Source organism: Eucyclogobius newberryi, unplaced genomic scaffold (genome assembly GCF_026437365.1).
Source record: "Eucyclogobius newberryi isolate DKJ021-1_F unplaced genomic scaffold, fEucNew1.0.hap1 SCAF_68, whole genome shotgun sequence".
In the NCBI taxonomy this organism is placed as follows: Eukaryota; Metazoa; Chordata; class Actinopteri; order Gobiiformes; family Gobiidae; genus Eucyclogobius; species Eucyclogobius newberryi.
In genome coordinates, this window is record NW_027316367.1 from 143785 (window position 1) to 168552 (window position 24768).

The following is a 24768-nucleotide window of genomic DNA, read 5'->3' on the forward strand; positions in this document are numbered from 1 at the left end:
CCAGCAAAAAGGGTTTGAATAGCTCTTGAACTTTTTTTCAAAACTCACAAACAACTGTTCATGGGCTGAAATGGCTTTTGGAGCAATAAAACAGTAAAAACTGCTATAACTCAAAAATGCAATAAGATAGGTTCAAACTTTAAAATACATGTTGTGCAGATGTACAGGCCCCTCTTGCACAGAAAGTATGGGTTAGATATCTCTTGCAGTTTCTTCAGAAAACACAAATTATGTGAAAATGCTTTTGAAACAATATACACAAAAACAGCTATAAATCCAAAACCTAATATGATAGACTCAAACTTTAAACTATATATTGTGTAGATTTACAGGTCATACTTGCCCAGCAAAAAGGGTTTGAATAGCTCTTGAACTTTTTTTCAAAACTCACAAACAACTGTTCATGGGCTGAAAAGGCTTTTGGAGCAATAAAACAGTAAAAACTGCTATAACTCAAAAATGCAATAAGATAGGTTCAAACTTTAAAAGACATGTTGTGCTGATGTACAAGCCCCTCTTGCACAGAAAGTATGGGTTAGATATCTCTTGCAGTTTCTTCAGAAAACACAAATTATGTGAAAATGCTTTTGAAACAATATACACAAAAACAGCTATAAATCCAAAACCTAATATGATAGACTCAAACTTTAAACTATATATTGTGTAGATTTACAGGTCATACTTGCCCAGCAAAAAGGGTTTGAATAGCTCTTGAACTTTTTTTCAAAACTCACAAACAACTGTTCATGGGCTGAAAAGGCTTTTGGAGCAATAAAACAGTAAAAACTGCTATAACTCAAAAATGCAATAAGATAAGTTCAAACTTTAAAAGACATGTTGTGCAGATGTACAAGCCCCTCTTGCACAGAAAGTATGGGTTAGATATCTCTTGCAGTTTCTTCAGAAAACACAAATTATGTGAAAATGCTTTTGAAGCAATAGACACAAAAACAGCTATAAATCCAAAACCTAATATGATAGACTCAAACTTTAAACTATATATTGTGTAGATTTACAGGTCATACTTGCCCAGCAAAAAGGGTTTGAATAGCTCTTGAACTTTTTTTCAAAACTCACAAACAACTGTTCATGGGCTGAAAAGGCTTTTGGAGCAATAAAACAGTAAAAACTGCTATAACTCAAAAATGCAATAAGATAGGTTCAAACTTTAAAAGACATGTTGTGCTGATGTACAAGCCCCTCTTGCACAGAAAGTATGGGTTAGATATCTCTTGCAGTTTCTTCAGAAAACACAAATTATGTGAAAATGCTTTTGAAGCAATAGACACAAAAACAGCTATAAATCCAAAACCTAATATGATAGACTCAAACTTTAAACTCTATATTGTGTAGATTTACAGGTCCTACTTGCCCAGCAAAAAGGGTTTGAATAGCTCTTGAACTTTTTTTCAAAACTCACAAACAACTGTTCATGGGCTGAAAAGGCTTTTGGAGCAATACAACAGTAAAAACTGCTATAACTCAAAAATGCAATAAGATAGGTTCAAACTTTAAAAGACATGTTGTGCAGATGTACAAGCCCCTCTTGCACAGAAAGTATGGGTTAGATATCTCTTGCAGTTTCTTCAGAAAACACAAATTATGTGAAAATGCTTTTGAAGCAATAGACACAAAAACAGCTATAAATCCAAAACCTAATATGATAGACTCAAACTTTAAACTATATATTGTATAGATTTACAGGTCATACTTGCCCAGCAAAAAGGGTTTGAATAGCTCTTGCACTTTTTTTCAAAACTCACAAACAACTGTTCATGGGCTGAAAAGGCTTTTGGAGCAATAAAACAGTAAAAACTGCTATAACTCAAAAATGCAATAAGATAGGTTCAAACTTTAAAAGACATGTTGTGCAGATGTACAAGCCCCTCTTGCACAGAAAGTATGGGTTAGATATCTCTTGCAGTTTCTTCAGAAAACACAAATTATGTGAAAATGCTTTTGAAGCAATAGACACAAAAACAGCTATAAATCCAAAACCTAATATGATAGACTCAAACTTTAAACTATATATTGTGTAGATTTACAGGTCATACTTGCCCAGCAAAAAGGGTTTGAATAGCTCTTGAACTTTTTTTCAAAACTCACAAACAACTGTTCATGGGCTGAAAAGGCTTTTGGAGCAATAAAACAGTAAAAACTGCTATAACTCAAAAATGCAATAAGATAGGTTCAAACTTTAAAAGACATGTTGTGCTGATGTACAAGCCCCTCTTGCACAGAAAGTATGGGTTAGATATCTCTTGCAGTTTCTTCAGAAAACACAAATTATGTGAAAATGCTTTTGAAGCAATAGACACAAAAATAGCTATAAATCCAAAACCTAATATGATAGACTCAAACTTTAAACTATATATTGTGTAGATTTACAGGTCATACTTGCCCAGCAAAAAGGGTTTGAATAGCTCTTGAGCTTTTTTTCAAAACTCACAAACAACTGTTCATGGGCTGAAAAGGCTTTTGGAGCAATAAAACAGTAAAAACTGCTATAACTCAGAGTGGCCCTTCCCCGGGGTGAGTCTGGAGGAGTGGGGGGTGGCTCTGGAGGTGCTCCAGGGGCTCCAGGGGGTGCTCAGTGGAGGCCATGCCCAGCCAGAGTGGCCCTTCCCCGGGGTGAGTCTGGAGGAGTGGGGGGTGGCTCTGGAGGTGCTCCGGGGCTCCAGGGGTTCCAGGGGGTGCTCAGTGGAGGCCATGCCCAGCCAGAGTGGCCCTTCCCCGGGGTGAGTCTGGAGGAGTGGGGGGTAGCTCTGGAGGTGCTCCAGGGGCTCCAGGGGGTGCTCAGTGGAGGCCATGCCCAGCCAGAGTGGCCCCTTCCCCGGGGTGAGTCTGGAGGAGTGGGGGGTAGCTCTGGAGGTGCTCCGGGGGCTCCAGGGGTTCCAGGGGGTGCTCAGTGGAGGCCATGCCCAGCCAGAGTGGCCCTTCCCCGGGGTGAATCTGGAGGAGTGGGGGGTGGCTCTGGAGGTGCTCCAGGGGCTCCAGGGGGTGCTCAGTGGAGGCCATGCCCAGCCAGAGTGGCCCTTCCCCGGGGTGAGTCTGGAGGAGTGGGGGGGTGGCTCTGGAGGTGCTCCGGGGGCTCCAGGGGTTCCAGGGGGTGCTCAGTGGAGGCCATGCCCAGCCAGAGTGGCCCTTCCCCGGGGTGAGTCTGGAGGAGTGGGGGGTGGCTCTGGAGGTGCTCCAGAGGCTCCAGGGGGTGCTCAGTGGAGGCCATGCCCAGCCAGAGTGGCCCTTCCCCGGAGTGAGTCTGGAGGAGTGGGGGGTGGCTCTGGAGGTGCTCCAGGGGGTGCTCAGTGAAGGCCATGCCCAGCCACAGTGGCCCTTCCCCGGGGTGAGTCTGGAGGAGTGGGGGGTGGCTCTGGAGGTGCTCCGGGGGCTCCAGGGGTTCCAGGGGGTGCTCAGTGGAGGCCATGCCCAGCCAGAGTGGCCCTTCCCCGGGGTGAGTCTGGAGGAGTGGGGGGTGGCTCTGGAGGTGCTCCAGGGGCTCCAGGGGGTGCTCAGTGGAGGCCATGCCCAGCCAGAGTGGCCCTTCCCCGGGGTGAGTCTGGAGTAGTGGGGGGGTGGCTCTGGAGGTGCTCCGGGGACTCCAGGGGTTCCAGGGGGTGCTCAGTGGAGGCCATGCCCAGCCAGAGTGGCCCTTCCCCGGGGTGAGTCTGGAGGAGTGGGGGGTGGCTCTGGAGGTGCTCCGGGGGCTCCAGGGGTTCCAGGGGGTGCTCAGTGGAGGCCATGCCCAGCCAGAGTGGCCCTTCCCCGGGGTGAGTCTGGAGGAGTGGGGGGTGGCTCTGGAGGTGCTCCAGGGGCTCCAGGGGGTGCTCAGTGGAGGCCATGCCCAGCCAGAGTGGCCCTTCCCCGGGGTGAGTCTGGAGGAGTGGGGGGGTGGCTCTGGTGGTGCTCCGGGGGCTCCAGGGGTTCCAGGGGGTGCTCAGTGAAGGTCATGCCCAGCCAGAGTGGCCCTTCCCCGGGCAGAGTCTGGCCTTGTGCGGGGTGGATGATCCCTGCTCCGCCTCACGCGAGTTTGAGACCGGCTGGGTGCACTTTTATCGATGAGGCACTGCACTGCCTCCGGCAGCCGAGTTCGGGGCCCGGTGAGGAATCCAGGCTCCAGCGGCTCTGACCCGTAGCCTCCGACCCGCAGAAGGTGCTCCCTGGCCGGGCAGAGTCTGGCCGTGTGCGGGGTGGATGGCCCTGGGTCTGGGCGGCGCTAAGATCACGGAGCGGGGCTCCACCAGAGGATCTGTGATCCGTGTTACAACCAGCGCTCATCTCCGCGTACAGCCCGTGGTCAGCCGCTACGCTGATCTAGATTGTCTGGTCTGAGCATTTGATACTATGAATGTCAGCTCAAATGATCATGTCGCTGTAAAGCCGGGACCGTGACACTGTGTTGTGCCCCGAGCAATCGGAGCAGCCAGGAAGCTTCTGGAAGTGCCCCGGAGTCTGGTAAAATCAAGCCGAGAATAGCGCCTCTCTTGCCAGGTCTGGGCGGCGCTAAGATCACGGAGCGGGGCTCCACCAGAGGATCCGTGATCCGTGTTACAACCAGCGCTCATCTCCGCGTACAGCCCGTGGTCAGCCGCTACGCTGATCTGGATTGTCTGGTCTGAGCATTTGATACTATGAATGTCAGCTCAAATGATCATGTCGCTGTAAAGCCGGGACCGTGACACTGTGTTCAGCCCCGAGCAATCGGAGCAACCAGGAAGCTTCTGGAAGTGCCCCGGAGTCTGGTAAAATCAAGCCGAGCATAGCGCGTCTCTTGCCGGGTCTGGGCGGCGCTAAAATCACGGAGCGGGGCTCCACCAGTGGATCCGGAGTTGAACCGAACCATGACGCCTAAATAACTTGACATTACGGCTGTGAAGGAGCCTTGGAAGCTGGATAAAACCAGAACGGGCCCATCGATCGCGGTTCTCGTGTGCCCGTCAAACGAGCTCCTTGTCCGGTAGCCGCACAACCAGGAAATGTACCTGTTTCGATTCCGAAAAACGTCATTCTCAAAAACCGCCCGCCCGTCCCTCCCAGCATTACCATTTTGCACATTCCGCCTGAGAGCAGCGTCAAGAATTTCGCGGGAGCAGCGTGATTCAGCCCGGGAATCTTGCCCTGAACGCTTATTCGCACGAGCCAAAAAAACGAGAGTCCAACGGGGTATAGTGTACTATTGCCGAAAAACGACAGAGTCCCTCGGGTATAGTGTACTATTGGCTGGAAGCTCGGTTTTTTTTCTAAGTCCAGCAGGGGTATATGGTACTATACTCTGGTGGTCAGTTCACCTCCAGGCCCCAGGGGAGTGCTTTTCTGGGGGCAAACAGTGCACTGATGATGGGGGATTATTTCATTTTGCTCATTTTGGTGTTTTTTCACATTTTAACCCATTTTCACCCCTTTTGCTCACATCTTCAAACTCGGGCCCAGAAAAACGACAGAGTCCCTCGGGTATAGTGTACTATTGCCGAAAAACGACAGAGTCCCTCGGGTATAGTGTACTATTGGCTGGAAGCTCGGTTTTTTTTCTAAGTCCAGCAGGGGTATATGGTACTATACTCTGATGGTCAGTTCACCTCCAGGCCCCAGGGGAGTGCATTTCTGGGGACAAACAGTGCACTGATGATCGGGGATTATTTCATTTTGCTCATTTTGGTGTTTTTTCACATTTTAACCCATTTTCACCCCTTTTGCTCACATCTTCAAACTCGGGCCCTGATTACAAGTTCTGACCAAATGATGACAAACACGGTATTTATTATGTATTTTTTTCATTTTTCCAACTTATACATCCATCATTGGTGCCAGGCAGGTTGTGGAGAAAGCAGTGAAGAAAGGAGAGAGCCATCCCAGAAAAGATGTCCATCCAGGGTCAAGGTACCCTGCACTTTTACATATCCAAATGACAGCATTTAAAGTTTTTTAGCGTATGGTATCTCTCGTTGCATGGAACCGCACAGAGGCCAACGCCACACTGACGGCACCTGTACTTTGTTTGCCGCCTGCCTTTGGTACGAGAGCGGTCAGAGCACACGGCGCAGTCTGGACGTCCCTCTGCTTGACAAAGCCAATGACGCTCTGTGAGTCTCTGTGGCATTTCTCCCTCCGGTCTTGAGCGCCTCTCTTGTTTTTTGGAGTGATCAGCCAGTAATGCATCAATAATGTTCTGAATGTAAACCTTTAAAGGTTTTTGTGGGCCTGGAGTGGATTTGGTGTATATGATGTGTGAGTTGACAATACTTATGCTTATAATGGCATTGAATATGCGATGATACCATTTCCGGGACCTGTGTGGAAAGAGGTATGTCTTCATCCTCTGGTCAGCAGTGTTCACTCCACCCATGTAGGCGTTGTACTGGTCGACACATACAGGTCTTTTGATGTCACGGAAGCCAGTGTCATCTGTCTTGGACCGGATCCTCCTCTGAACACAATCATTTCCATGGACTGTGGACAACATGGTGAGACGTTTAGTATCGTGCCAAGCACATGCCAGGAGTTTTCCCTTTCTGCAAAAAACTGGGTCATCTCCTTTTTTCAGCTGTAAGACGCTTTTACCAAGGCATTTTGGCATCCCCAACCTGGTAATCCTTACCGTCCCACACAGTCCAGTTTCCAAATCTGCTAATTAATTTGCAATTACAAGCAAGGTATAGTAACTGTCCATGTAAATCTCGTGTCCTTTGCCCGTAAAGGGAGAAACCAACTCACGGACAACTGCGTGTGTTGCACTGATGTTGCTTGCATTATTTTTGTACTGTCCAGTGTGCATTGACCAGCGCAAAACATACCCTGAACAGCTTTCACTCAGGGCATACACTCTATAGCCATATTTGTCAGGTTTATTCGGAGAGTAACATTTTAGTGAAGATCTCCCCTTGAAAGCTATTGTCATTTCATCTAAAGAAAGCTCCTTGATTGGACTGTAAACTGCTGCAAATTTGGGAATAATCAAATCTATTATTGGGCGGACTTTGAACAGTTTATCGTGCCCGGGCTCGCCTGTTCTCACATAATCATTATTGTTGAAAAAATGAAAGAACGAAAGAATGATTTCAAATCTGTTTCTTGACATTACAATTCCAAATCCAGGCGTTTGTGTAAGCCAAAATGTTCCCCAGTAATCCTCGATTTCAGGTTTCTCAACAAGGCCCATGGAGAGATGCAAAGCGAAGAAAGCTTTCATTTCGGTGACTGATACATCATACCACTCAAGAAATCTTGAATGTGGCTTCAGAATCATAGGTGCCATACACTGATGTGCATATCTATTTGTCTCATCAGTAATGAAAGTCCAAAACTGATCGGTCAGAAAGAGTGACAGAATATCAAATGGATTAGCATCCGTCAGATCCATCTCTCCTGTGTAGCCAACTGGGTCTTCAAAAGGTTTGATCCATGCCTCAAATACCTCGACCTCTCTCAGCATGTCCCAGCTCTCATCCACCGGGCAAGTTTTACTGCAGCCACTGGTTCCACTGGTTCCTCGCCTCCGTCTGTCCTTTGCACCTGTCCGTTGTTTCGAAGTCCCTTCATCTCCACTTGGAAATCCATCGTCACTCTCGGGGAGATAATTTCCTTCAGAGTCAGAATCTGCTGTAAATTGCATGCCACGTGTACTTCCTCCGGCCATTTTTTTCCTTACCGGATCTGCCCTAGATCATACCTGGCTAATAAGAGGAAGTTGCACCGAACCGAGCAATGACTGAAGTGATTCATTTTCTACTATTATTTCATAAATTTCCTTGTACAGTAAAGTCGCATTTCTGCGACTTTGGCGCTTAAAGGGTTAGGATGAAGATGCACAGCACTCTGTGGTACTGAATTTGCGTGCTTTCTGTGCTGATAAAGCCTCTTGTGCAGTGGCTGTTTTGTCTCACCTATATACTACTCTTTACAACGTTCTTCACTGCATTGGATAGAAAACACTAGATTGTTCTGTTTTTGTGTCGGCATCTTGTCCTTAGGGTGGACCAGTTTTTGTCTTAAAGTGTTGTCTGCTTTAAAAAAGACGGGAAGTTCGTGTTGTCGAAAGATTCTTTGCAGTTTTCCAGACAGTCCCAAGACATAAGTGTTAGAGACAACACTTCTTCTTGGTTCTGTTTCCTTTGGTCCCTTTTTTGCTACTTTTTTGTCCTCTTCACTTTGCTAAGAGCCAAGCAGGGTTACCACTGACTGAGAGGGCTTTCCAGATGCTTTTTCCTCCTTTCTCTTGTTTTGTTTTTTCTACTATTAAAAAGTACACCAAACAATTATGGTACAGACATTACCCACAATTTCAACCCTACAAACTCTGGACACATGTTTACGACTTGTTTAAAGAGGTTTTGAGTTAAATCAAGACCATATACAAAGTTAGCTTGTGACAAGTTCGCTTGTGACAAGTTAGCTTGTGACAAGTTTTATTTGAACATGCGTCTCTCTTTTCTCCGTCCTGTGTTTCCGTAGAGGTAATTTTTCACTGTAATTTCAAACATTGCTTAGAGCAAGTACCCCTGAACTAAACGATCCTTGTCTGTATATTTGTGAGATAAAAAAGTTGTCGGCTTTAAAGCAGGAATATGCCAGGAGTTTTTTTCTGGGTTTAAATGTGTCGATGCGAGAAAGCTGTTTGTGTTTTTAAAGCTTCTTTTTTCGGCGTTTCATGGTAAACGAGAAAACTGGTGTCTAGAAACAATGCCCCGTGTGAGGATTCAACTCACGACCTTCAGATTATGAGACTGACGCGCTGCCTACTGCGCTAACGAGGCCACAAGCACCATTGACACCTGAGTTGTTGTGATTTTACTTTAACCTGTGGATTTGAGATCTATTGTAAAATTGTAAAAAAAAATATTCATTTGTTGTCATTTGGACACTGTTTTTTAGAAAAACAAGACGTTCCACTCTCATCCAAGAGTCACTCTCAATATAGGGATCGAGTCTGGGAACATCTATTCCTTTCTGAGTAATCCTACCAGTGACACCTGAGTTGTTGTCTTTTTACTTTCACCTGTGGATTTTAAATCTATAGTAAAATTGTAAAAAAAAATACTCACTTGTTGTCATTTGGACACTGTTTTTTAGAAAAACAAGGCGTTCCAATCTCATCCAAGAGTCATTCTCAATATGCGGATCGAGTCTGGGAACATCTATTCCTTTCTGAGTAATCCCACCGGGCGGAACCTCCTGATAAAGGGTGTTTGCAGTTTCACTTGAAACTGCTCTTCCTTGTATCTTAACAGCCCTGTAATTGGCTATCAAAATCCTACTGTAAACTGACTGTCGCTCCCTCATCCCTGATTCACATCAGAATGGCCAGGGCTTCTCCCGCCCCATGGCTTCAAAACGCCATCATACACGACCAATCATACAAGCAATCTTAAAGATCTTAAAGTATCTTAAAGCTCCATTTCAATCAAAAGAGGGCTTCACATTTTTAACAAAGATGGCTTCCTTATCCCCTCTTTCAAACCATCTCTTCTCCCTGCTTAGAATTCTCTCCTCACTGTCCTTAAAAGAGTGGTTTGTGGCTTTAAGATGAAGATGCACAGTACTCTGTGGTACTAAATTTGCGTGCTTTCTGTGCTGATAAAGCCTCTTGTGCAGTGGCTGTTTTGTCTCACCTATATACCACTCTTTACAACGTTCTTCACTGCATTGGATAGAAAACACTAGATTGTTCTGTTTTTGTGTCGGCATCTTGTCCTTAGGGTGGACCAGTTTTTGTCTTAAAGTGTTGTCTGCTTTAAAAAAGACGGGAAGTTCGTGTTGTCTAAAGATTCTTTGCAGTTTTCCAGACAGTCCCAAGACATAAGTGTTAGAGACAACACTTCTTCTTGGTTCTGTTTCCTTTGGTCCTTTTTTTGCTACTTTTTTGTCCACTTCACTTTGCTAAGAGCCCAAGCAGGGTAACCACTGACTGAGAGGGCTTTCCAGATGCTTTTTCCTCCTTCCTCTTGTTTTGTTTTTTCTACTATTAAAAAGTACACCAAACAATTATGGTACAGACATTACCCACAATTTCAACCCGACAAACTCTGGACACATGTTTACGACTTGTTTAAAGAGGTTTTGAGTTAAATCAAGACCATATACAAAGTAAGCTTGTGACAAGTTCGCTTGTGACAAATTAGCTTGTGACAAGTTTTATTTGAACATGCGTCTCTCTTTTCTCCGTCCTGTGTTTCCGTAGAAGTAATTTTTCACTGTAATTTCAAACATTGCTTTGAGCAAGTACCCCTGAAACTAAACGATCCTTGTCTGTATATTTGTGAGATAAAAAAGATGTCGGCTTTAAAGCAGGAATATGCCAGGAGTTTTTTTCTGGGTTTAAATGTGTCGATGCGTGAAAGCTGTTTGTGTTTTTAAAGCTTCTTCTTTCGGCGTTTCATGGTAAACGAGAAAACTGGCGTCTAGAAAAAGAGCCCCGTGTGAGGATTGAACTCACGCCCTTTAGATTATGAGACTGACGCTCTGCCTACTGCGCTAACGAGGCCACAAGCACCATTCACACCTGAGTTGTTTTCTTTTTACTTTCACCTGTGGATTTTAAATCTATTGTAAAATTGTAAAAAAAAAACTCACTTGTTGTCATTTGGACACTGTTTTTTAGAAAAACAAGACGTTCCACTCTCATCCAAGAGTCATTCTCAATATGCGGATCGAGTCTGGGAACATCTATTCCTTTCTGAGTAATCCCACCGGGCGGAACCTCCTGATAAAGGGTGTTTGCAGTTTCACTTGAAACTGCTCTTCCTTGTATCTTAACAGCCCTGTAATTGGCTATCAAAATCCTACTGTAAACTGACTGTCGCTCCCTCATCCCTGATTCACATCAGAATGGCCAGGGCTTCTCCCGCCCCATGGCTTCAAAACGCCATCATACACGACCAATCATACAAGCAATCTTAAAGATCTTAAAGTATCTTAAAGCTCCATTTCAATCAAAAGAGGGCTTCACATTTTTAACAAAGATGGCTTCCTTATCCCCTCTTTCAAACCATCTCTTCTCCCTGCTTAGAATTCTCTCCTCACTGTCCTTAAAAGAGTGGTTTGTGGCTTTAAGATGAAGATGCACAGCACTCTGTGGTACTAAATTTGCGTGCTTTCTGTGCTGATAAAGCCTCTTGTGCAGTGGCTGTTTTGTCTCACCTATATACCACTCTTTACAACGTTCTTCACTGCATTGGATAGAAAACACTAGATTGTTCTGTTTTTGTGTCGGCATCTTGTCCTTAGGGTGGACCAGTTTTTCTCTTAAAGTGTTGTCTGCTTTAAAAAAGACGGGAAGTTCGTGTTGTCTAAAGATTCTTTGCAGTTTTCCAGACAGTCCCAAGACATAAGTGTTAGAGACAACACTTCTTCTTGGTTCTGTTTCCTTTGGTCCTTTTTTTGCTACTTTTTTGTCCACTTCACTTTGCTAAGAGCCCAAGCAGGGTAACCACTGACTGAGAGGGCTTTCCAGATGCTTTTTCCTCCTTCCTCTTGTTTTGTTTTTTCTACTATTAAAAAGTACACCAAACAATTATGGTACAGACATTACCCACAATTTCAACCCGACAAACTCTGGACACATGTTACGACTTGTTTAAAGAGGTTTTGAGTTAAATCAAAACCATATACAAAGTAAGCTTGTGACAAGTTCGCTTGTGACAAATTAGCTTGTGACAAGTTTTATTTGAACATGCGTCTCTCTTTTCTCCGTCCTGTGTTTCCGTAGAAGTAATTTTTCACTGTAATTTCAAACATTGCTTTGAGCAAGTACCCCTGAAACTAAACGATCCTTGTCTGTATATTTGTGAGATAAAAAAGATGTCGGCTTTAAAGCAGGAATATGCCAGGAGTTTTTTTCTGGGTTTAAATGTGTCGATGCGTGAAAGCTGTTTGTGTTTTTAAAGCTTCTTCTTTCGGCGTTTCATGGTAAACGAGAAAACTGGCGTCTAGAAACAGAGCCCCGTGTGAGGATTGAACTCACGACCTTTAGATTATGAGACTGACGCTCTGCCTACTGCGCTAACGAGGCCACAAGCACCATTAACACCTGAGTTGTTTTCCTTTACTTTCACCTGTGGATTTTAAATCTATTGTAAAATTGTAAAAAAAAAAACTCACTTGTTGTCATTTGGACACTGTTTATTAGAAAAACAAGACGTTCCACTCTCATCCAAGAGTCATTCTCAATATGCGGATCGAGTCTGGGAACATCTATTCCTTTCTGAGTAATCCCACCGGGCGGAACCTCCTGATAAAGGGTGTTTGCAGTTTCACTTGAAACTGCTCTTCCTTGTATCTTAACAGCCCTGTAATTGGCTATCAAAATCCTACTGTAAACTGACTGTCGCTCCCTCATCCCTGATTCACATCAGAATGGCCAGGGCTTCTCCCGCCCCATGGCTTCAAAATGCCATCATACACGACCAATCATACAAGCAATCTTAAAGATCTTAAAGTATCTTAAAGCTCCATTTCAATCAAAAGAGGGCTTCACATTTTTAACAAAGATGGCTTCCTTATCCCCTCTTTCAAACCATCTCTTCTCCCTGCTTAGAATTCTCTCCTCACTGTCCTTAAAAGAGTGGTTTGTGGCTTTAAGATGAAGATGCACAGTACTCTGTGGTACTAAATTTGCGTGCTTTCTGTGCTGATAAAGCCTCTTGTGCAGTGGCTGTTTTGTCTCACCTATATACCACTCTTTACAACGTTCTTCACTGCATTGGATAGAAAACACTAGATTGTTCTGTTTTTGTGTCGGCATCTTGTCCTTAGGGTGGACCAGTTTTTGTCTTAAAGTGTTGTCTGCTTTAAAAAAGACGGGAAGTTCGTGTTGTCTAAAGATTCTTTGCAGTTTTCCAGACAGTCCCAAGACATAAGTGTTAGAGACAACACTTCTTCTTGGTTCTGTTTCCTTTGGTCCTTTTTTTGCTACTTTTTTGTCCACTTCACTTTGCTAAGAGCCCAAGCAGGGTAACCACTGACTGAGAGGGCTTTCCAGATGCTTTTTCCTCCTTCCTCTTGTTTTGTTTTTTCTACTATTAAAAAGTACACCAAACAATTATGGTACAGACATTACCCACAATTTCAACCCGACAAACTCTGGACACATGTTTACGACTTGTTTAAAGAGGTTTTGAGTTAAATCAAAACCATATACAAAGTAAGCTTGTGACAAGTTCGCTTGTGACAAATTAGCTTGTGACAAGTTTTATTTGAACATGCGTCTCTCTTTTCTCCGTCCTGTGTTTCCGTAGAAGTAATTTTTCACTGTAATTTCAAACATTGCTTTGAGCAAGTACCCCTGAAACTAAACGATCCTTGTCTGTATATTTGTGAGATAAAAAAGATGTCGGCTTTAAAGCAGGAATATGCCAGGAGTTTTTTTCTGGGTTTAAATGTGTCGATGCGTGAAAGCGTTTTGTGTTTTTAAAGCTTCTTCTTTCGGCGTTTCATGGTAAACGAGAAAACTGGCGTCTAGAAACAGAGCCCCGTGTGAGGATTGAACTCACGACCTTTAGATTATGAGACTGACGCTCTGCCTACTGCGCTAACAAGGCCACAAGCACCATTAACACCTGAGTTGTTTTCCTTTACTTTCACCTGTGGATTTTAAATCTATTGTAAAATTGTAAAAAAAAAAACTCACTTGTTGTCATTTGGACACTGTTTATTAGAAAAACAAGACGTTCCACTCTCATCCAAGAGTCATTCTCAATATGCGGATCGAGTCTGGGAACATCTATTCCTTTCTGAGTAATCCCACCGGGCGGAACCTCCTGATAAAGGGTGTTTGCAGTTTCACTTGAAACTGCTCTTCCTTGTATCTTAACAGCCCTGTAATTGGCTATCAAAATCCTACTGTAAACTGACTGTCGCTCCCTCATCCCTGATTCACATCAGAATGGCCAGGGCTTCTCCCGCCCCATGGCTTCAAAACGCCATCATACACGACCAATCATACAAGCAATCTTAAAGATCTTAAAGTATCTTAAAGCTCCATTTCAATCAAAAGAGGGCTTCACATTTTTAACAAAGATGGCTTCCTTATCCCCTCTTTCAAACCATCTCTTCTCCCTGCTTAGAATTCTCTCCTCACTGTCCTTAAAAGAGTGGTTTGTGGCTTTAAGATGAAGATGCACAGCACTCTGTGGTACTGAATTTGCGTGCTTTCTGTGCTGATAAAGCCTCTTGTGCAGTGGCTGTTTTGTCTCACCTATATACCACTCTTTACAACGTTCTTCACTGCATTGGATAGAAAACACTAGATTGTTCTGTTTTTGTGTCGGCATCTTGTCCTTAGGGTGGACCAGTTTTTCTCTTAAAGTGTTGTCTGCTTTAAAAAAGACGGGAAGTTCGTGTTGTCTAAAGATTCTTTGCAGTTTTCCAGACAGTCCCAAGACATAAGTGTTAGAGACAACACTTCTTCTTGGTTCTGTTTCCTTTGGTCCTTTTTTTGCTACTTTTTTGTCCACTTCACTTTGCTAAGAGCCCAAGCAGGGTAACCACTGACTGAGAGGGCTTTCCAGATGCTTTTTCCTCCTTCCTCTTGTTTTGTTTTTTCTACTATTAAAAAGTACACCAAACAATTATGGTACAGACATTACCCACAATTTCAACCCTACAAACTCTGGACACATGTTTACGACTTGTTTAAAGAGGTTTTGAGTTAAATCAAAACCATATACAAAGTAAGCTTGTGACAAGTTCGCTTGTGACAAATTAGCTTGTGACAAGTTTTATTTGAACATGCGTCTCTCTTTTCTCCGTCCTGTGTTTCCGTAGAAGTAATTTTTCACTGTAATTTCAAACATTGCTTTGAGCAAGTACCCCTGAAACTAAACGATCCTTGTCTGTATATTTGTGAGATAAAAAAGATGTCGGCTTTAAAGCAGGAATATGCCAGGAGTTTTTTTCTGGGTTTAAATGTGTCGATGCGTGAAAGCGTTTTGTGTTTTTAAAGCTTCTTCTTTCGGCGTTTCATGGTAAACGAGAAAACTGGCGTCTAGAAACAGAGCCCCGTGTGAGGATTGAACTCACGACCTTTAGATTATGAGACTGACGCTCTGCCTACTGCGCTAACAAGGCCACAAGCACCATTAACACCTGAGTTGTTTTCCTTTACTTTCACCTGTGGATTTTAAATCTATTGTAAAATTGTAAAAAAAAAAACTCACTTGTTGTCATTTGGACACTGTTTATTAGAAAAACAAGACGTTCCACTCTCATCCAAGAGTCATTCTCAATATGCGGATCGAGTCTGGGAACATCTATTCCTTTCTGAGTAATCCCACCGGGCGGAACCTCCTGATAAAGGGTGTTTGCAGTTTCACTTGAAACTGCTCTTCCTTGTATCTTAACAGCCCTGTAATTGGCTATCAAAATCCTACTGTAAACTGACTGTCGCTCCCTCATCCCTGATTCACATCAGAATGGCCAGGGCTTCTCCCGCCCCATGGCTTCAAAACGCCATCATACACGACCAATCATACAAGCAATCTTAAAGATCTTAAAGTATCTTAAAGCTCCATTTCAATCAAAAGAGGGCTTCACATTTTTAACAAAGATGGCTTCCTTATCCCCTCTTTCAAACCATCTCTTCTCCCTGCTTAGAATTCTCTCCTCACTGTCCTTAAAAGAGTGGTTTGTGGCTTTAAGATGAAGATGCACAGCACTCTGTGGTACTGAATTTGCGTGCTTTCTGTGCTGATAAAGCCTCTTGTGCAGTGGCTGTTTTGTCTCACCTATATACCACTCTTTACAACGTTCTTCACTGCATTGGATAGAAAACACTAGATTGTTCTGTTTTTGTGTCGGCATCTTGTCCTTAGGGTGGACCAGTTTTTCTCTTAAAGTGTTGTCTGCTTTAAAAAAGACGGGAAGTTCGTGTTGTCTAAAGATTCTTTGCAGTTTTCCAGACAGTCCCAAGACATAAGTGTTAGAGACAACACTTCTTCTTGGTTCTGTTTCCTTTGGTCCTTTTTTTGCTACTTTTTTGTCCACTTCACTTTGCTAAGAGCCCAAGCAGGGTAACCACTGACTGAGAGGGCTTTCCAGATGCTTTTTCCTCCTTCCTCTTGTTTTGTTTTTTCTACTATTAAAAAGTACACCAAACAATTATGGTACAGACATTACCCACAATTTCAACCCTACAAACTCTGGACACATGTTTACGACTTGTTTAAAGAGGTTTTGAGTTAAATCAAGACCATATACAAAGTTAGCTTGTGACAAGTTTGCTTGTGACAAGTTAGCTTGTGACAAGTTTTATTTGAACATGCGTCTCTCTTTTCTCCGTCCTGTGTTTCCGTAGAGGTAATTTTTCACTGTAATTTCAAACATTGCTTAGAGCAAGTACCCCTGAACTAAACAATCCTTGTCTGTATATTTGTGAGATAAAAAAGTTGTCGGCTTTAAAGCAGGAATATGCCAGGAGTTTTTTTTTCTGGGTTTAAATGTGTCGATGCGTGAAAGCTGTTTGTGTTTTTAAAGCTTCTTTTTTCGGCGTTTCATGGTAAAGGAGAAAACTGGGGTCTAGAAACAATGCCCCGTGTGAGGATTGAACTCACGACCTTCAGATTATGAGACTGACGCGCTGCCTACTGCGCTAACGAGGCCACAAGCACAATTGATACCTGAGTTGTTGTGATTTTACTTTAACCTGTGGATTTGAGATCTATTGTAAAATTGTAAAAAAAAATATTCATTTGTTGTCATTTGGACACTGTTTTTTAGAAAAACAAGACGTTCCACTCTCATCCAAGAGTCATTCTCAATATAGGGATCGAGTCTGGGAACATCTATTCCTTTCTGAGTAATCCTACCAGTGACACCTGAGTTGTTGTCTTTTTACTTTCACCTGTGGATTTTAAATCTATTGTAAAATTGTAAAAAAAAATACTCACTTGTCATTTGGACACTGTTTTTTAGAAAAACAAGACGTTCCACTCTCATCCAAGAGTCATTCTCAATATGCGGATGGAGTCTGGGAACATCTATTCCTTTCTGAGTAATCCCACCGGGCGGAACCTCCTGATAAAGGGTGTTTGCAGTTTCACTTGAAACTGCTCTTCCTTGTATCTTAACAGCCCTGTAATTGGCTATCAAAATCCTACTTTAAACTGACTGTCGCTCCCTCATCCCTGATTCGCATCAGAATGGCCAGGGCTTCCCCCGCCCCATGGCTTCAAAACGCCATCATACATGACCAATCATACAAGCAATCTTAAAGATCTTAAAGTATCTTAAAGCTCCATTTCAATCAAAAGAGGGCTTCACATTTTAACAAAGATGGCTTCCTTATCTCCTCTTTCAAACCATCTCTTCTCCCTGCTTAGAATTCTCTCCTCACTGTCCTTAAAAGAGTGGTTTGTGGCTTTAAGATGAAGATGCACAGCACTCTGTGGTACTGAATTTGCGTGCTTTCTGTGCTGATAAAGCCTCTTGTGCAGTGGCTGTTTTGTCTCACCTATATACCACTCTTTACAACGTTCTTCACTGCATTGGATGGAAAACACTAGATTGTTCTGTTTTTGTGTCGGCATCTTGTCCTTAGGGTGGACCAGTTTTTGTCTTAAAGTGTTGTCTGATTTAAAAAAAGACGGGAAGTTCGTGTTGTCTAAAGATTCTTTGCAGTTTTCCAGACAGTCCCAAGACATAAGTGTTAGAGACAACACTTCTTCTTGGTTCTGTTTCCTTTGGTCCTTTTTTTGCTACTTTTTTGTCCTCTTCACTTTGCTAAGAGCCCAAGCAGGGTAACCACTGACTGAGAGGGCTTTCCAGATGCTTTTTCCTCCTTCCTCTTGTTTTGTTTTTTCTACTATTAAAAAGTACACCAAACAATTATGGTACAGACATTACCCACAATTTCAACCCTACAAACTCTGGACACATGTTTATGACTTGTTTAAAGAGGTTTTGAGTTAAATCAAGACCATATACAAAGTTAGCTTGTGACAAGTTTGCTTGTGACAAGTTAGCTTGTGACAAGTTTTATTTGAACATGCGTCTCTCTTTTCTCCGTCCTGTGTTTCCGTAGAAGTAATTTTTCACTGTAATTTCAAACATTAGTTTGAGCAAGTACCCCTGAAACTAAACGATCCTTGTCTGTATATTTGTGAGATAAAAAAGATGTCGGCTTTAAAGCAGGAATATGCCAGGAGTTTTTTTCTGGGCTTAAATGTGTCGATGCGTGAAAGCTGTATGTGTTTTTAAAGCTTCTTCTTTCGGCGTTTCATGGTAAACGAGAAAACTGGCATCTAGAAACAGAGCCCCGTGTGAGGATTGAACTCACGACCTTTAGATTATGAGACTGACGCTCTGCCTACTGCGCTAACGAGGCCACAAGCACCATTAACACCTGAGTTGTTTTCTTTTTACTTTCACCTGTGGATTTTAAATCTATTGTAAAATTGTAAACAAAAAAACTCACTTGTTGTCATTTGGACACTTTTTTTAGAAAAACAAGACGTTCCACTCTCATCCAAGAGTCATTCTCAATATGCGGATGGAGTCTGGGAACATCTATTCCTTTCTGAGTAATCCCACCGGGCGGAACCTCCTGATAAAGGGTGTTTGCAGTTTCACTTGAAACTGCTCTTCCTTGTATCTTAACAGCCCTGTAATTGGCTATCAAAATCCTACTGTAAACTGACTGTCGCTCCCTCATCCCTGATTCACATCAGAATGGCCAGGGCTTCTCCCGCTCCATGGCTTCAAAACGCCATCATACACGACCAATCATACAAGCAATCTTAAAGATCTTAAAGTATCTTAAAGCTCCATTTCAATCAAAAGAGGGCTTCACATTTTTAACAAAGATGGCTTCCTTATCTCCTCTTTCAAACCATCTCTTCTCCCTGCTTAGAATTCTCTCCTCACTGTCCTTAAAAGAGTGGTTTGTGGCTTTAAGATGAAGATGCACAGCATTCTGTGGTACTGAATTTGCGTGCTTTCTGTGCTGATAGAGCCTCTTGTGCAGTGGCTGTTTTGTCTCACCTATATACCACTCTTTACAACTTCAGTTGTAGTCATCTGGACTCAGTTTGAAAAAGTAGACGTTTCGACTCTCATCCAAGAGAATTTAGATCGAGAACTCCGATATTAATACTGTTCTGTGGTAAGACCCGCCCATTGGCGTAATGCCCTCTCAGCCTGTGGTTACCCCGCTTGGGCTCTCAACAGAGTGAAGAGAACCAAGAAGCAGGACAAAAGGGAAACGGAACAGAGAAGGAAGGGTGTTTCTATCCCTTATGTGTCTGGCCTGTCGGAAAAACTGCAGAGAATTTTTAGACAACACGAAGTCCCTGTTTATTTTAAACCAGGAAACACTTTAAGACAAAAACTGGTTCACCCTAAGGACAAGTTGGGGACTCAAAAACAGAGCAATGTAGTTTATTCGATCCAATGCAGTGAAGAAAGCTGTAAAGAACGTTACATAGGTGAGACCAAACAGCCTCTACACAAGAGGCTCTATCAGCACAGAAGAAATACAAGTTCAGGACCACAGAGTGCCGTGCATCTCCACCTTGAAGCCTCTAATCACTCGTTTGAAGACGGTGAGGTGAAGGTTTTAAGCAGGGAGAAAAGATGGTTTGAAAGAGGAGTCAAGGAAGCTATTTCTGTTAAAAAAGAAAGACCTTCTTTAAACAGAAATGGAGGGCTAAGGTTTAATCTTCCTGTTATTTATAATTGGTTACTGAACCCCTGGAAAGGTAGAGGACCAGGGAATTTAGATCCTAATCAGGTACTCAGGGTGGTTGAGCCAGGGTCTCACAAAGACAAAGAGGATTCTAATAGCCCATTAAGATTCTGAATAGGCTAGCCCGGTAGATACAAAAGGGGAGAGTTTCTGTTGAAACAAACAACTCTTTCTACTTCAGGAAGGCTCCTCCCAATGGGCGGGTCTTACCACAGAACAGTATTAATATCGGAGTTCTCGATCTAAATTCTGTTATTGACAATGACTCTTGGATGAGAGTCGAAACGTCTACTTTTTCAAACTGAGTCCAGATGACTACAACTGAAGCTTTTTCTACTATGGAACACGCCTGGACGAATGAGGGATTACACCGACACCCTTTACAACGTTCTTCACTGCATTGGATAGAAAACACTAGATTGTTCTGTTTTTGTGTCGGCATCTTGTCCTTAGGGTGGACCAGTTTTTGTCTTAAAGTGTTGTCTGCTTTAAAAAAGACGGGAAGTTCGTGTTGTCCAAAGATTCTTTGCAGTTTTCCAGACAGTCCCAAGACATAAGTGTTAGAGACAACACTTCTTCTTGGTTCTGTTTCCTTTGGTCCTTTTTTTGCTACTTTTTTGTCCACTTCACTTTGCTAAGAGCCCAAGCAGGGTAACCACTGACTGAGAGGGCTTTCCAGATGCTTTTTCCTCCTTCCTCTTGTTTTGTTTTTTCTACTATTAAAAAGTACACCAAACAATTATGGTACAGACATTACCCACAATTTCAACCCGACAAACTCTGGACACATGTTTACGACTTGTTTAAAGAGGTTTTGAGTTAAATCAAGACCATATACAAAGTAAGCTTGTGACAAGTTCGCTTGTGACAAATTAGCTTGTGACAAGTTTTATTTGAACATGCGTCTCTCTTTTCTCCGTCCTGTGTTTCCGTAGAAGTAATTTTTCACTGTAATTTCAAACATTGCTTTGAGCAAGTACCCCTGAAACTAAACGATCCTTGTCTGTATATTTGTGAGATAAAAAAGATGTCGGCTTTAAAGCAGGAATATGCCAGGAGTTTTTTTTCTGGGTTTAAATGTGTCGATGCGTGAAAGCTGTTTGTGTTTTTAAAGCTTCTTCTTTCGGCGTTTCATGGTAAACGAGAAAACTGGCGTCTAGAAACAGAGCCCCGTGTGAGGATTGAACTCACAACCTTTAGATTATGAGACTGACGCTCTGCCTACTGCGCTAACGAGGCCACAAGCACCATTAACACCTGAGTTGTTTTCCTTTACTTTCACCTGTGGATTTTAAATCTATTGTAAAATTGTAAAAAAAAATACTCACTTGTTGTCATTTGGACACTGTTTATTAGAAAAACAAGACGTTCCACTCTCATCCAAGAGTCATTCTCAATATGCGGATCGAGTCTGGGAACATCTATTCCTTTCTGAGTAATCCCACCGGGCGGAACCTCCTGATAAAGGGTGTTTGCAGTTTCACTTGAAACTGCTCTTCCTTGTATCTTAACAGCCCTGTAATTGGCTATCAAAATCCTACTGTAAACTGACTGTCGCTCCCTCATCCCTGATTCACATCAGAATGGCCAGGGCTTCTCCCGCCCCATGGCTTCAAAACGCCATCATACACGACCAATCATACAAGCAATCTTAAAGATCTTAAAGTATCTTAAAGCTCCATTTCAATCAAAAGAGGGCTTCACATTTTTAACAAAGATGGCTTCCTTATCCCCTCTTTCAAACCATCTCTTCTCCCTGCTTAGAATTCTCTCCTCACTGTCCTTAAAAGAGTGGTTTGTGGCTTTAAGATGAAGATGCACAGCACTCTGTGGTACTGAATTTGCGTGCTTTCTGTGCTGATAAAGCCTCTTGTGCAGTGGCTGTTTTGTCTCACCTATATACCACTCTTTACAACGTTCTTCACTGCATTGGATAGAAAACACTAGATTGTTCTGTTTTTGTGTCGGCATCTTGTCCTTAGGGTGGACCAGTTTTTCTCTTAAAGTGTTGTCTGCTTTAAAAAAGACGGGAAGTTCGTGTTGTCTAAAGATTCTTTGCAGTTTTCCAGACAGTCCCAAGACATAAGTGTTAGAGACAACACTTCTTCTTGGTTCTGTTTCCTTTGGTCCTTTTTTTGCTACTTTTTTGTCCACTTCACTTTGCTAAGAGCCCAAGCAGGGTAACCACTGACTGAGAGGGCTTTCCAGATGCTTTTTCCTCCTTCCTCTTGTTTTGTTTTTTCTACTATTAAAAAGTACACCAAACAATTATGGTACAGACATTACCCACAATTTCAACCCTACAAACTCTGGACACATGTTTACGACTTGTTTAAAGAGGTTTTGAGTTAAATCAAGACCATATACAAAGTTAGCTTGTGACAAGTTTGCTTGTGACAAGTTAGCTTGTGACAAGTTTTATTTGAACATGCGTCTCTCTTTTCTCCGTCCTGTGTTTCCGTAGAGGTAATTTTTCACTGTAATTTCAAACATTGCTTAGAGCAAGTACCCCTGAACTAAACAATCCTTGTCTGTATATTTGTGAGATAAAAAAGTTGTCGGCTTTAAAGCAGGAATATGCCAGGAGTTTTTTTTTTCTGGGTTTAAATGTGTCGATGCGTGAAAGCTGTTTGTGTTTTTAAAGCTTCTTTTTTCGGCGTTTCATGGTAAAGGAGAAAACTGGGGTCTAGAAACAATGCCCCGTGTGAGGATTGAACTCACGACCTTCAGATTATGAGACTGACGCGCTGCCTACTGCGCTAACGAGGCCACAAGCACAATTGATACCTGAGTTGTTGTGATTTTACTTTAACCTGTGGATTTGAGATCTATTGTAAAATTGTAAAAAAAAATATTCATTTGTTGTCATTTGGACACTGTTTTTTAGAAAAACAAGACGTTCCACTCTCATCCAAGAGTCATTCTCAATATAGGGATCGAGTCTGGGAACATCTATTCCTTTCTGAGTAATCCTACCAGTGACACCTGAGTTGTTGTCTTTTTACTTTCACCTGTGGATTTTAAATCTATTGTAAAATTGTAAAAAAAAATACTCACTTGTCATTTGGACACTGTTTTTTAGAAAAACAAGACGTTCCACTCTCATCCAAGAGTCATTCTCAATATGCGGATGGAGTCTGGGAACATCTATTCCTTTCTGAGTAATCCCACCGGGCGGAACCTCCTGATAAAGGGTGTTTGCAGTTTCACTTGAAACTGCTCTTCCTTGTATCTTAACAGCCCTGTAATTGGCTATCAAAATCCTACTTTAAACTGACTGTCGCTCCCTCATCCCTGATTCGCATCAGAATGGCCAGGGCTTCCCCCGCCCCATGGCTTCAAAACGCCATCATACATGACCAATCATACAAGCAATCTTAAAGATCTTAAAGTATCTTAAAGCTCCATTTCAATCAAAAGAGGGCTTCACATTTTAACAAAGATGGCTTCCTTATCTCCTCTTTCAAACCATCTCTTCTCCCTGCTTAGAATTCTCTCCTCACTGTCCTTAAAAGAGTGGTTTGTGGCTTTAAGATGAAGATGCACAGCACTCTGTGGTACTGAATTTGCGTGCTTTCTGTGCTGATAAAGCCTCTTGTGCAGTGGCTGTTTTGTCTCACCTATATACCACTCTTTACAACGTTCTTCACTGCATTGGATGGAAAACACTAGATTGTTCTGTTTTTGTGTCGGCATCTTGTCCTTAGGGTGGACCAGTTTTTGTCTTAAAGTGTTGTCTGATTTAAAAAAAGACGGGAAGTTCGTGTTGTCTAAAGATTCTTTGCAGTTTTCCAGACAGTCCCAAGACATAAGTGTTAGAGACAACACTTCTTCTTGGTTCTGTTTCCTTTGGTCCTTTTTTTGCTACTTTTTTGTCCTCTTCACTTTGCTAAGAGCCCAAGCAGGGTAACCACTGACTGAGAGGGCTTTCCAGATGCTTTTTCCTCCTTCCTCTTGTTTTGTTTTTTCTACTATTAAAAAGTACACCAAACAATTATGGTACAGACATTACCCACAATTTCAACCCTACAAACTCTGGACACATGTTTATGACTTGTTTAAAGAGGTTTTGAGTTAAATCAAGACCATATACAAAGTTAGCTTGTGACAAGTTTGCTTGTGACAAGTTAGCTTGTGACAAGTTTTATTTGAACATGCGTCTCTCTTTTCTCCGTCCTGTGTTTCCGTAGAAGTAATTTTTCACTGTAATTTCAAACATTAGTTTGAGCAAGTACCCCTGAAACTAAACGATCCTTGTCTGTATATTTGTGAGATAAAAAAGATGTCGGCTTTAAAGCAGGAATATGCCAGGAGTTTTTTTCTGGGCTTAAATGTGTCGATGCGTGAAAGCTGTATGTGTTTTTAAAGCTTCTTCTTTCGGCGTTTCATGGTAAACGAGAAAACTGGCATCTAGAAACAGAGCCCCGTGTGAGGATTGAACTCACGACCTTTAGATTATGAGACTGACGCTCTGCCTACTGCGCTAACGAGGCCACAAGCACCACTAACACCTGAGTTGTTTTCTTTTTACTTTCACCTGTGGATTTTAAATCTATTGTAAAATTGTAAACAAAAAAACTCACTTGTTGTCATTTGGACACTTTTTTTAGAAAAACAAGACGTTCCACTCTCATCCAAGAGTCATTCTCAATATGCGGATGGAGTCTGGGAACATCTATTCCTTTCTGAGTAATCCCACCGGGCGGAACCTCCTGATAAAGGGTGTTTGCAGTTTCACTTGAAACTGCTCTTCCTTGTATCTTAACAGCCCTGTAATTGGCTATCAAAATCCTACTGTAAACTGACTGTCGCTCCCTCATCCCTGATTCACATCAGAATGGCCAGGGCTTCTCCCGCTCCATGGCTTCAAAACGCCATCATACACGACCAATCATACAAGCAATCTTAAAGATCTTAAAGTATCTTAAAGCTCCATTTCAATCAAAAGAGGGCTTCACATTTTTAACAAAGATGGCTTCCTTATCTCCTCTTTCAAACCATCTCTTCTCCCTGCTTAGAATTCTCTCCTCACTGTCCTTAAAAGAGTGGTTTGTGGCTTTAAGATGAAGATGCACAGCATTCTGTGGTACTGAATTTGC

At 42.6% G+C, this 24768-nt stretch overlaps 3 non-coding genes across 3 annotated transcripts; all 3 read right to left on the reverse strand.

Moving 5' to 3' along the window:
* Positions 1 to 8674: 8674 nt before the first annotated feature.
* On the reverse strand, positions 8675 to 8747 carry trnam-cau (transfer RNA methionine (anticodon CAU)). Its single transcript has one exon. It is a non-coding gene; the product is annotated as a tRNA-Met (tRNA).
* A 7766-nt stretch (positions 8748 to 16513) lies between these two features.
* trnam-cau (transfer RNA methionine (anticodon CAU)) lies at positions 16514 to 16586 on the reverse strand. Its single transcript has one exon. It is a non-coding gene; the product is annotated as a tRNA-Met (tRNA).
* A 5779-nt stretch (positions 16587 to 22365) lies between these two features.
* trnam-cau (transfer RNA methionine (anticodon CAU)) lies at positions 22366 to 22438 on the reverse strand. The gene has a single exon. It is a non-coding gene; the product is annotated as a tRNA-Met (tRNA).
* Between the last annotated feature and the right edge of the window lie 2330 nt (positions 22439 to 24768).